At 40.3% G+C, this 14,127-nt stretch overlaps 1 pseudogene; it reads right to left on the bottom strand.

The window, feature by feature from the left end:
• Window positions 1-320: 320 nt before the first annotated feature.
• On the bottom strand, window positions 321-3,457 carry LOC135513785 (uncharacterized; annotated as a pseudogene).
• Window positions 3,458-14,127: the final 10,670 nt, after the last annotated feature.

Raw genomic sequence — 14,127 nt, 5'->3', positions numbered from 1 at the left:
AGGAGGGTCTCCCCCTCAAGTCAAATGAGCTTTATTTTTTTGAATCAGCTGTGTTGTGCTATAGAACAAAATCCAAAATCTGAACCCAGGGCAGGTCCCCGCAGATCGAGTGAAAGGACATGCTGAATGTTCGGCTTCTTGGAGAACGCAATAGCCATTTAAAGACAACTTAATAAGCACGCTGTAGAATGTAGTGGAAATACCATGGCAAAAATAGTCAAGACACCCAAGCTTGCCTATTAGATTGTGCAGCTCCAGTCAATGGTAGTTTCAGTCCCCAACCTTCTCTGTACGACAGACCTCATGAGTGACAAACGAGATGCAATGCAAAGTTTTTTTTAATGCAGTAATTTAGCGCAACAAGGAGAGTGTAACAAAATTATACAGAGGAAAACATTCCTACATGCTAAAACCAATAACATACAGAAGACGCCAGAGCAGAATACACAAATAAATAAGTGTCTTTAGAGCGATCAGTCCCCATCCCCCAGCTAATACAATGTACACAAATACTAAATGCATTCATTTCCCAGGGAACCCAACAATGTGTGGATAGATTATTAAGCAATCTTACAAAACCACTAGCAATCAAGTAGTGATACCAAATTAAGATGTCAAGAACTACATCTCCCACAAGTCAATGCAGGATCACCCATTGTACAGACCTGCTGTAATAGAGGAGATTACGTGCTTAACTTTGTTTTAAAAACACGAGGTAAACTAGTATTAGCCTGGTCGCAGATTAGTTTGTACTGTAAAGACAAAATATAGCCATTGGCTCAACAGCACAAACAGATCTGGAAAAAGGCTATCACTTTGCCATCTATACATCAATATAAAGCATGATCTACTGTAGTCACTTAACACTACATGAAAATATAAGGGAGATCTATAGGTTGGATCATTGATTAATTGGGCCAATAGGGCTCACGTCAGACACTGATCAGCTGAGGGAACAGTTCATTGGCGAACACATCATCCCAGGATCCCTCAGAGCAGAGGGGGGAGGACATGTCGCTGAAGGGGGAAGGGGACCGCTCATATCCGGAGTCGCTGTAGGTCTCAGTCAGGTAGGTACCTGTCTTCTCCAGGCCAGCCAGGGCCAGGTCAGAGGTCGGCGAGACCGCGGACAGGAAGTCATCCAACACCCCGTGACTCTCAGGGATGATGACCACTTCCTCCGGCTCGTCTTTGACACACACCACCTCGCAGACCTCCTCAGCCAAAGAGAAGACCTCCTCCATATTTGTTACACTCTCCTCGTAATGCACTTCCTGCTGCCCAGGGGGAAGCGCCACCCCCTCCACAGGCTTGGTGTAGATGTGGTCAAAGTGGATCAGTTCATTAAGGGCCTCCAGCTTAACTGGTGTGGCCCCCAGAGCTGCAGGTGAGGGGGAAGGTACTCCTGCCCCCCCTCTGACCAGCAGCATCTCCTGCGCCTGGATCTCCTGCTCACTACACTCCTTGAGGAACAGCTCTGGGTCAAGGATGTCCAGAATGCCCAGCAAGAGATCAGACTGGAGAAGGGTGAGAAGGAGAGAATTACAACTCTGAACAGAGGTAGACCATAGTTGAGTCTATGGGTGGATCTGGAAATGGCCACCAATAAACAGGACTGGGACAAGAAGAAAAACACTACTGGAAAATCCAATCAATGACTATTCATTCTAAAAAAAAGTGCTGGTACATGGTTTCTTCTCCAATTGACAAAGCCCACGTCACACTACAAAATGTCGGGTTACGTTAGCCGTAAGACAAATGGTCTCACCTCAGAGTCTGTAGAGTCAGGACTGTCTGTATCCATTGGGAAATCTTCAGATTTGGGCATTGCTGGGCCTGCACCTGCTGCGGAGGCACACATAGCCTGAGTACTGCAGACTCAGAAGACCCGATCCCCAAACCTGCATCAATCCCACTGGACTCCAACACCTGAACCTGAGGAGAGAGGTGTTATAACAGTCCATTTTTAAAATGTTATTTGTCACATGCTCCAAATACAACCGGTGTAGTAGACTTACTGTGAAATGATTACTGACAAACCCTTAAACAACAATGCAGGTAAGAAAATACAGTTGAAATATCTACTAAATAAACTAAAGTGGATACCGGGACCAAGTAAATGTGCAGATTAGTAGAGGTAATATTACTGACGCAAGGCTATAAAAGATCTGACAGCCAACCAGGTGGCAACTTAGTTCACCCCCCCACCTTCCATCCTCTGCATAAGTAGCAACTCCACAAATCCTCTTACCTCTTTGGCTTCCAGGGCATCCAACCCCAGCCTCTGTCTCAGTTCCTCATTCTCATTCACCAAGCCACATGTCTTTTGCTGTAAAAGCCTGTTCTCAACATGAAGTTTCTTGTTCTAGAGAAGAAAAAAAAAAGAAAAAAAAGTGTGAACACCTTCAGCCTCGCAGCCTTTTACACCATGACACGTTTACATGGTGGATATACATTTACCTCCAACTCCAACGCTAGAACTTGGTCTTCCAGGTCCCCCATTTTAGCTTTTTTTCTGTCTCTGGCTGTCTGGGCTGCAACTCTGTTCTTGAGTTTCCTGAAAAAGACAGACATTTGAAGCATTTTTTCTTTTAGAAATTGCTGACAGAACAAGTTGAACAGGAATGGCTTGTTAGTTATTGCACCATCAGCCGCCATATTCCTGCCACGCAGGCAGAACAGATCGAGTACAGCGCTGCTTCAAATATGAAAACCTGGTCGGATCAGCTGACTGACTGTAGACTCCTCAAATCCGTTGATAAGCAATACCTGTTGATGGGCCAAAGACACAACTCGGCCGGACTACGAATCTACCTTATATTCTACATGTAGAACGTGCATGTTTTATTCTTAGCCTAGTTATTAGAAAGACAGAAGTTCATGGACTCTTTCCAGATGTAGGGAGAAGGGAGTAGCCGGCTTCCGTTGGACAATCAATTCACCATTGCTCCCTTTTGGGTCACAAGATATTATCGCATTTGATTGCTAGATAATCATTAACATAGGTCTAGTCATGAACAATGTCACACTAAACAGCCCCTTCATGAAACTAACCTGCGAAGCTGCTTTTCTTCAGGACTCAAATGAGTGAGTCTCTGTCTTTTTCGCAGGGGTGGCCCAGTTGTCGAATTTGAGTCGGAATCCGAAGAATTGGCTTGGTTCGAAGCAGATGAAGGCAAAACGACCGAAATGGACCGTCTGTAGCATGGTGTTGCGCTGGGAGAGCTATGCTGTTTCCCAGATATCAAGATGACTTTATGTCCCGCTGTCACCACGACCATCTTGTTTACCCTTATGGACCTATATCGCTTAGAAATATTAGGGACGTTTTTTTTTTTTTCAAAGAAAACCTAAGGTTTCTTTGGGAAGTTTTTTTTTCAAAGAAACCTAAGGTTTCTCTCTATGTCTTTCTATCCCCGTCAGATCTCAAATATAAAAACGAGTACCGCTCGCTATGTATTTCTACAGTCGTGGTGAAATGTGATTGGCTCTCAGAGGCTGTGATGCTAGTCTCTGGTTTGTCATAGAGCTGATGTAATTAGCAATCCTCCCCTTTCCTGTTGGTCTCATTTCCAGTCCAGGCTACGACAGATATAGAGAAAGGACTTCTGCCTACGCTTGGCACTAATAACAAACCCGACCGTTAAAAATTCCCAATAAAAATAACCAGAGGCAAGTATTTTCACCCTGGTGTATTAGACTACCTTCTCTTTAGACACATTAAAAGTCTGTTTCTAAATCAAATTAGTTTTCTTTTTGAGTACTTTCTGAATAGTTTACTTTATTCTAACGTTCTAACATTCTACTTTATAGGCCTACATAATAGTTCTAACGTTCTACTTTATAGGCCTACATAATAGTTCTAACGTTCTACTTTATAGGCCTACATAATAGTTCTAACGTTCTACTTTATAGGCCTACATAATAGTTCTAACGTTCTACTTTATAGGCCTACATAATAGTTCTAACGTTCTACTTTATAGGCCTACATAATAGTTCTAACGTTCTAACATACTACTTTATAGGCCTAGATAATTGTTCTAACGTTCTAACATACTACTTTATAGGCCTACATAATTATTCTAATGTTCTAACATTCTACACAGTAGGCCTACATAATTGTTCTAACATTCTACACAGTAGGTCTACATATTTGTTCTAACGTTCTAACATTCTATTCAGTAGGCCTACATAATTGTTCTAACATTCTAACATTCTACTCAGTAGGCCTACATAAAATTGTTCTAACATTCTAACATTCTACACAGTAGGCCTACATAATTGTTCTAACGTTCTAACATTTTATTCAGTAGGCCTATATAATTGTTCTAACGTTCTAACATTCTACTCAGTAGGCCTACATAATTGTTCTAATGTTCATAATTGTTCTAACGTTCTAACATTTTATTCAGTAGGCCTACATAATTGTTCTAATGTTCATAATTGTTCTAACGTTCTAACATTTTATTCAGTAGGCCTACATAATTGTTCTCATGTTCACAATTGTTCTAACGTTCTAACATTTTATTCAGTAGGCTTACTTAATTGTTCTAACATTCTAACATTCTACTCAGTAGGCTTACTTAATTGTTCTAACGTTCTAACATTTTATTCAGTAGGCTTACTTAATTGTTCTAACGTTCTAACATTTTATTCAGTAGGCTTACTTAATTGTTCTAACGTTCTAACATTTTATTCAGTAGGCTTACTTAATTGTTCTAACGTTCTAACATTTTATTCAGTAGGCTTACTTAATTGTTGTAATGTTCTAACATTTTATTCAGTAGGCTTACTTAATTGTTCTAACGTTCTAACATTTTATTCAGTAGGCTTACTTAATTGTTCTAACGTTCTAACATTTTATTCAGTAGGCTTACTTAATTGTTCTAACGTTCTAACATTTTATTCAGTAGGCTTACTTAATTGTTCTAACGTTCTAACATTTTATTCAGTAGGCTTACTTAATTGTTCTAACGTTCTAACATTTTATTCAGTAGGCTTACTTAATTGTTCTAACGTTCTAACATTTTATTCAGTAGGCTTACTTAATTGCAGTTGTAAAAGAAGACTATTGCAATGGACATTTTTTTATTTTTATAGAGAAGTTATTGCAGAAGGTTGCATCAGGTGTTTTCACCACTGTCTCTGAATCTCCCCATTGGTTTCTCCTCCATCATTCAATAGTACATGCTGTTTGTAAATGTATATTGAATTTAGATTACCTGCCTGCCATTGTACAACTGCAATCCATCTCACTCATGTTGTGTGTGTGGCATTCAGGTCAAATAATGAAAAAGACCAGTTTTGCAGCATGGCATCGACTTGATTTGGATCATACAGGTCGGTACTATGGGAATGTTAATGACATGTTTTTGTCTTTTTATTCCCCAGGCCTTATTTGCATGCAGTACATATTCTCTGTTCTATGTCATGTCTCACCGGTACGTTTAAGGTATGTTTACAGTGCATTTGGAAATTATTTAGACCCCTTCATGGCTCCTGATCTCAATTTTTGAGTCACATAGCAAAGGCTCTGACTACTTATGTAATTAAGGTATATTTGTTTGATTGATAAGGAAAACAATACATTTTTATATATATTCTTTTAATAAGGCCGTAACGTAACAAAAAAGTCGAAAAAGTCAAGGGGTCTGAATACTCTCCGAATGGACTATATGGTGCAATAAGGAGGAACATCCGTTTGTTTTTTTCCCCCATACCTTTCCCAGTAGTCTGACATCTTTAACATTCCTTCAGTGAAGAAAGTGTGGCTTGGAATACAGACAATTTGTTAAAGGCCCAATGCAGCCGTTTTTATCTCAATATCAAATCATTTCTGCGTAACAATTAAGTACCTACCATTGAATTGAAATGGTCAAAAAGAAACAAAAATAGCTTCTTAGAAAAGAGACATTTCCCAAACAAACAATTTTGCCAGGACTGTCTGGTAATGGTCTGAGTGGGAGTGGCAGAGGGGTTTGAACTCTCTTTCTTATTGGTCTATTAACTCATTTACTACCCAGTGATCTCACCAAAACAGGCTGACATTTCAGGTGGTCTTTTCAAACAGCTCTCACACTAAAATGCATTATCTTAATTTTCACAATTTCACAGGATTACTCCAACATTTACAACAACATTTACATTTGAGTCATTTAGCAGATGCTCTTATCCAGAGAAAAACACCTTTTTTTTGACTGCACTGGGCCTTTAAAGCTATGTTTTCCAACTTTCCACACACACACCGTGTACGCACATGCGCACACACACACACACACACACACACACACACACACACACACACACTATTGTGTTGGGATTTCATCATCCAACTGCAACAAGATGTTCAGCCTCTGATCTCTGTCCATGGAATAGACGGAATTCTCCAGAATGTTCTGCTTACTTCTTTTTTTTAATGTTTTGATAATACAGACCACTTCTTTCTCTGTATTGTCTATTCCTGGTTGTGCTTTTGACAGTCTGAAATTCATTTTCATTGTTATAAAAGGACTGTCTTGTATTGTTACGTATAGACTTTCTGAGTGTGTGATCTTTGTTATGTGATTTCTTCATTGTCCATTCAGTTGTATGTATTAATAGAAAACTGACTAAATGTAACCTCTTTGTAGACCTCAATCAATTATTTATTTATTATTTACCAGCAGAATGAAATGCAAAAAGCACACATAGCGTACTATCACATATTGTGTTGGGTTTTGTTTCCAGTGTCAGTGGTTATTCACTGTGTTTCAGAGAACAATGTAGGCCGAAACTCTGACTATGTTCAATCAATCCAATGGTTTTTACATCAGCTGTTGTCACAAAGAGCTTTACAGACACCCAGCCTAAACCCCCAGAGAGCAAGCAATGCAGATGTACAGTTGGAAGTCGGAAATGTACATACACCTGAGCCAAATACATTTAAACTCAGTTTTTCACAATTCCTGACATTTAATCCTCGTAAATATTTCCTGTTTTAGGTCAGTTAGGATCACCACTTCATTTTAAGAATGTGAAATGTCAGAATAATAGTAGAATAATGATTTCTTTTAGCTTTTATTTCTTTCATCACATTCCCAGTGGGTCAGATGTTTACATACACTCAATGAGTATTTGTTAGCATTGCCTTTAAACTGTTTAACTTGGGCCAAATGTTTTGGGTAGCCTTCCACAAGTTTCCCACAATAAGTTTTGTGGATTTTGGCCCATTCCTCCTAACAGAGCTGGTGTAACTGAGTCAGGTTTGTAGGCCTCCTTACTTGAACACGCTTTTTCAGTTCTACCCACATATTTTCTATAGGATTGAGGTCAGGGCTTTGTGACGGCAACTCCAATACCTTGACTTTGTTGTCCTTAAGCCATTTTGCCACAACTTTGAAAGTATGCTTGGGGTCATTGTCCATTTGGAAGACCCATTTGCGACCAAGCTTTAACTTCCACTTAGTGTATGTAAACTTCTGACCCACTGGAATTGTGATACAGTGTATTATAAGTGAAATAATCTATCTGTAAATAATTATTGGAAAAATTACTTGTGTCGTGCACCAAGTAGATGTCCTAACCGACTTTCCAAAACTATAGTTTGTTAACAAGAAATTTATGGAGTGTTTGAAAATGACTTTTAACCTCTTGAAACTTCCCGTTTTAAACAAGATATTTTGTCGCAAAAAGATGCTCGACTATGCATATAATTGATAGCTTTGGAAAGAAAACACTCTGAATTTTCCAGAACTGCAAAGATATTGTCTGTGGGTGCCCTAGAACAGGAGCTACAGGCAAAACCAAGATGAAACGGCAACCAGGAAATGAGCAGGATTTTTGAGGCTCTGTTTTTCATTGTCTCCTTATATGGCTGTGAATGCGAGAGGAATGAGCCTGCCCTATCTATCGTTTCCCCAAGGTGTCTGCAGCATTGTGACGTATTTGTAGGCACATCATTGGAAGATTGACCATAAGAGACTACATTTTCCAGGTGTCCGCCCGGTGTCCTCCGTCGAAATTGGTGCGTCATTTTCAGCTGCTGGTATTTTTCCATGGGATTCTGAGGGGAAAGCAGGCTTCCACGAACGGCATATCAATGAAGAGATATGTGAAAAAACACCTTGAGGATTGATTCTAAACAACGTTTGCCATGTTTCGGTCGATATTATGGAGTTAATTCGGAAAAAGTTTGACGTTTTGGTGACTGAATTTTCGGTTTGTTTCGGTAGCCAAATGTGATGTACAAAACAGAGCGATTTCTCCTACACAAAGATTCTTTCAGGAAAAACTGAACATTTGCTATGTAACTGAGTCTCCACATTGAAAACATCTGAAGCTCTTCAAAGGTAAATGATTTTATTTATTTGGTTATCTGGTTTTTGTTAAAATGTTGCGTGCTAAATGCTACGCAAAATGCTAAGCTAGCTTGCAATACTCTTACACAAATGCTTGATTTGCTATGGTTCAAAAGCATATTTTGAACATCTGAGATGACAGTGTTGTTAAGAAAAGGCTAAGCTTGAGAGCAGGCATATTATTTTCCTTTCATTTGCGATTTTCAGAAATCGTTAACGTTGCGTTATGCTAATGAGCCTGAGGCTGTATTCACGATCCCGGATCCGGGATGGGTAGTGACTCCAACCTAAGCTTATGTAAAATTCCGACTTCAACTGTATCTAAAGCAGATGTGGTTTACAGGGTGGAGTTCTGCCCCTGTGTATGTCACCTCAATGGTGCTGGAAACAGGAACTGCTAGAGAAAACAGGCTGTTAGCGTAGCTTTACAACCCACTGGCGAATTAACATCTGACAAGTGAGCGTTCATAGACCAGTCTCTTCTTTGGTGTTCTCACATCGTTTGGGAGAAAAATCAGGATGCACTGTCTGAGGCTTCTGTTACTCACAACGACTATTAAAATAGATATTTCTTTCTGTGCACTTTAACCCGTTCAATGTGAGTCAAGCAATTCATTTATATCTCATTAGATGTTGAAATAGGATGTAGCTTATCATCATTTTGTCACTTGATCAGGGATTTTATGTTACAGAATCACCATGTCAATGTGAGTTTATGGCTGCATTGTCACGCCTTGGTCATTGTATTTTGTGTTTTCGTTATATATTTGGTTAGGCCAGGGTGTGACATGGGTTTATGTATTGTATTTTCGTATTGGGGTTTGTAGTATTTGGGATTGCGGCTGAGTAGGGGTGTTGTATAGGTTTGGCTGCCTGAGGCGGTTCTCAATCAGAGTCAGGTGATTCTCGTTGTCTCTGATTGGGAACCGTATTTAGGTAGCCTGGTTTTCACTTTGTATTTCGTGGGTGATTATTCCTGTCTCTGTGTAGTGTTCACCAGATAGGCTGTAATAGGTTTCACGTTCCGTTTGTTGTTTTTGTATTTATTCGTTATTTCATGTATAGTTCCGTTATTTGTTTCATTAATAAACATGAGTAACCAACACGCTGCATTTCGGTCCGACTCTCTTTCGACAAACGAAGAACGTCGTTACATGCATTTACACAGGCTGCCCAAATTCTGATATTTTTCTACTAATTGGTCTTTTGACCAATTACATAAGATATTTTCACGTCAGATCTTTTTCAGAGCTGTCCTGATTGGTCAAAATACCAATTAGTGGAAAAAAAGACCAGAATTGGGCTGCCTGTGTAAACGCAGCCTATGTAATATTATACAAGACAAAGTGGACGATATGAGTAGCCTTACACTTGTCAGTGGTGTAAAGTACTTAAGTAAAAATACTTTTAAGTACTACTTAAGTAGCTTTTGGGGGTACCTGTATTTTATTTTACTATTTATATTTCTGACAACTTTGACCTTTTCTTCACTACATTCGTAAAGAAAATAATATACTTTTTACTCCGGACATTTTCCCTGACAACCAAAAGTACTCGTTACATTTTGAATGCTTAGCAGGACAGGAAAATGGTCCAATTCACACACTTATCAAGAGAATATCCCTGGTCATCCATACTGCCTCTCATCTGGCTGACTCACTAAACACAAATGCTTCTTTGTAAATGATGTCTGAGTGTTGGAGTGTGGCCCCTGGCCATCTGTAAATGATGTCTGAGTGTTGGAGTGTGGCCCCTGGCCATCTGTAAATGATGTCTGAGTGTTGGAGTGTGGCCCTAGATATCCGTAGATTCAAAAAACAAGAAAATCTTGCCGTTTCGTTTGCTTAATATAAGGAATTAGAAATTAGTTACACTTTTACTTTTGATAGTTAAGTATATTTTAGCAATTACATTTACTTTTTACACTTAACTATATTTAAAAACAAATACTTTTAGACATTTACTCAATTAGTATTTTACTGTGTGACTTTCACTTTTACTTGAGTCATTTTCTATGAAGCTATCTCTACTTTTTCCACCATTGACGCTAGTAAGAATGTTATAAATCCCTGTATCGCTAGTGATAGATTGGGTGTCTTTGACTTGGGAAGTTGTTGAGGGACCCCCCCCTCCCCCCCCCCCCCTCCTCTAACCCCCCCCCCCCTAAACCCCCCTGTTATGTGAGCTGGCGAGAGATGAGTGTCACATGTAGTTTCTATAAAGTGAGTGATTTCTGAACCAGTGACATGTACAAGTATTCATATAAAAGAGGTTCTGTTGAAATACATAAGAGAACATTGTATGTAAACCTCAGTCCTGTTTCTGTAGCGTAAGGCAGCTTGATGTGCATGTAGTTTCTCCTAGACAGAACGCTAGTCTGAGCCCTTAACCAAATTAAAGACACTAAACTGTCACGCATACTAGTACATTTCATGAATATACAGCACATCCTGTATGGGATCCTAGATATCCTGCCGCTCGGCCCCACCACCACCCCCGGGGTATCTATCTGGATTAGCTACTATTTCGGTCGTGGTTTGGGAGAGTAAATAAAGATGAACCAAAGGTAAAACTGCAAAAAGGCTGAAGAGTTCCAGTGAAGAGTATTTTCAAAACTACAGGTAGGTATTTAGCATGATATATTTTCTCTTGAGAACGACTCATAGTTGCACAGTTATATCCAAACTTGAGATGCGTGTCTTTCATTCAATTTGACAGCCCAAGTTTTAACTCATATTTTCATGTGAAAAAAATGCATTGATATCCATGAGAGACTGGTGTTAAATTAGAAGATTCCGTGCATTCTGATAATTGTGTGTTTAGGAGATTTTACAGGGTTAACCGAAGCACAATTAGGCCAGTGTGTTGTGTGAGGGGATACAGTACTATATAGATAAAGGAGTGGTTTTAAGAACACTCGCTTTACTCAGCACTCACTGTATTTGTTTAGCCTAATGATCCCGGGTTTGGTTCATCTAGAAAGAGAGGGGCACTGAGAGGTACAGTGTCCAAAGTAAACCTAGTGACCCGCCCTGTAGCTCCCAAACCGCACCAGACCCAGGCAATGTAATCACTATGTACAAGTACCAGGAGAGAGGGAAGGCGGTAGGGAGATACCCCAACCCTGTCCGGAACACACCAGAGGCAGACCTTATATGATTAGGGGGTTAGGGGTTGTGACTTACAGATCTCTGTTCATATAGGCTTAGTTATCCCACATAATAACCCCCAGAGAGGAGGAGTGTACAAGGCACTTAGTTATCCCACATAATAACCCCCAGAGAGGAGGAGTGTACAAGGCACTTAGTTATCCCACATAATAACCCCCAGAGAGGAGGAGTGTACAAGGCACTTAGTTATCCCACATAATAACCCCCAGAGAGGAGGAGTGTACAAGGCACTTAGTTATCCCACATAATAACCCCCAGAGAGGGGGAGTGTACAAGGCAATTAGTTATCCCACATAATAACCCCCAGGGAGGAGGAGTGTACAAGGCACTTAGTTATCCCACATAATAACCCCCAGAGAGGGGGAGTGTACAAGGACCTTAGTTATCCCACATAATAACCCCCAGAGAGGGGGAGTGTACAAGGCACTTAGTTATCCCACATAATAACCCCCAGAGAGGGGGAGTGTACAAGACACTTAGTTATCCCACATAATAACCCCCAGAGAGGAGGAGTGTACAAGGCACTTAGTTATCCCACATAATAACCCCCAGGGAGGAGGAGTGTACAAGGCACTTAGTTATCCCACATAATAACCCCCAGAGAGGAGGAGTGTACAAGGCACTTAGTTATCCCACATAATAACCCCCAGAGAGGGGGAGTGTACAAGGCACTTAGTTATCCCACATAATAACCCCCAGAGAGGAGTGTACAAGACACTTAGTTATCCCACATAATAACCCCCAGAGAGTGGGAGTGTACAAGGCACTTAGTTATCCCACATAATAACCCCCAGAGAGTGGGAGTGTACAAGGCACTTAGTTATCCCACATAATAACCCCCAGAGAGTGGGAGTGTACAAGGCATTTATGTTAATTTATAACCTTCAGAGAGCACAAGGCATACATCATAGTTCTGTTCCATTCCAGAACACTTATGGGTTCCAGATGGTGATGCAACTGTGCTGTAACATTATCCATCATTTTCCAGCTAAGCAGCATTGTGTGAAAGTTATATTGCACAGTAAAAATGTACATGTTTTTTTGTGTTAAAGTTTTTAATAAACTATTAAAAAAGACTAAATCAGACCACAACAACCATCCAATAAACAGACAAACTGTAACAGAATTCCTCTTCTTCAGAGGAGGAGTCGCAAGGATCAGACCAATGTGCAGCATGGTAAGTGTCCATAATGATATATTTAATAAATCAACTGAACAAAAGTACAAACAACCGAAACAGACCCATATGGTGAAAACACTAACACAGGATACAACCACCCACAAAACACAATAGAAAACAGGCTACCTAAATATGGCTCCCAATCAGAGACAACGACTGACACCTGCCTCTGATTGAGAACCATACTAGGCCGAACACATAGAAATATAAGAACAGAACAAAACATATAAAAACAATGTACCTAACAATAACGAGCCTATATACAGGGGGTACCGGTACTGAGTCAATGTGGAGGCTATATACAGGGGGTACCGGTACTGAGTCAATGTGGAGGCTATATACAGGGGGTACCGGTACTGAGTCAATGTGAAGGCCATATTCAGGGGGTACCGGTACAGAGTCAATGTGGAGGCTATATACAGGGGGTACCGGTACTGAGTCAATGTGGAGGCTATATACAGGGGGTACCGGTACAGAGTCAATGTACAGGGGGTACCGGTACAGAGTCAATGTGGAGGCTATATACAGGGGGTACCGGTACAGAGTCAATGTGGAGGCTATATACAGGGGGTACCGGTACAGAGTCAATGTGGAGGCTAGGTTATAGGTAATTTGGGGTACAGAGGTACAGAGTCAATGTGGAGGCTATATACAGGGGGTATCGGTACAGAGTCAATGTGGAGGCTATATACAGGGGGTACCGAGAAACATTCAGAAAGACAGAGTCAATGTGGATGCTATATACACAGGGTCAGAAAGACAGAGAGAACAGAGAGAAACATTCAGAAAGATCAATTGAAAGACAGAGAGGAACAAAGGAAACATTCAGAAAGACAGAGAGCAACAGAGAGAAACATTCAGCAAGAAAGAAGAACAGAGAGAAACATTCAGAAAGACAGAGAGCAACAGAGAGAAACATTCAGAAAGACAGAGAAGAACAGAGAAACATTCAGAAAGACAGAGAGAAGAACAGAGAGAAACATTCAGAAAGACAGAGAAGAACAGAGAGAAACATTCAGAAAGACAGAGAGAAGAACAGAGAGAAACATTCAGAAAGACAGAGAAGAACAGAGAGAAACATTCAGAAAGACAGAGAGAAGAACAGAGAGAAACATTCAGAAAGACAGAGAAGAACAGAGAGAAACATTCAGAAAGACAGAGAGAAGAACAGAGAGAAACATTCAGAAAGACAGAGAGCAACAGAGAGAAACAAGAAACGTTCAGAAAGAGAGAAGAACAGAGAGAAACATTCAGAAAGAAAGAGAGAAGAACAGAGAGAAACATTCAGAAAGACAGAGAGCAACAGAGAGAAACATTCAGAAAGACAGAGAAGAACAGAGAGAAACATTCAGAAAGACAGAGAGCAACAGAGAGAATTCAGTAAGACAGAGAGCAACAGAGAGAAACATTCAGAAAGACAGAGAGAAGAACAGAGAGAAAC

This window comes from Oncorhynchus masou, chromosome 25 (genome assembly GCF_036934945.1).
Source record: "Oncorhynchus masou masou isolate Uvic2021 chromosome 25, UVic_Omas_1.1, whole genome shotgun sequence".
Lineage (NCBI taxonomy): Eukaryota > Metazoa > Chordata > Actinopteri > Salmoniformes > Salmonidae > Oncorhynchus > Oncorhynchus masou.
This window is presented reverse-complemented; position numbering and strand designations above follow the sequence as displayed.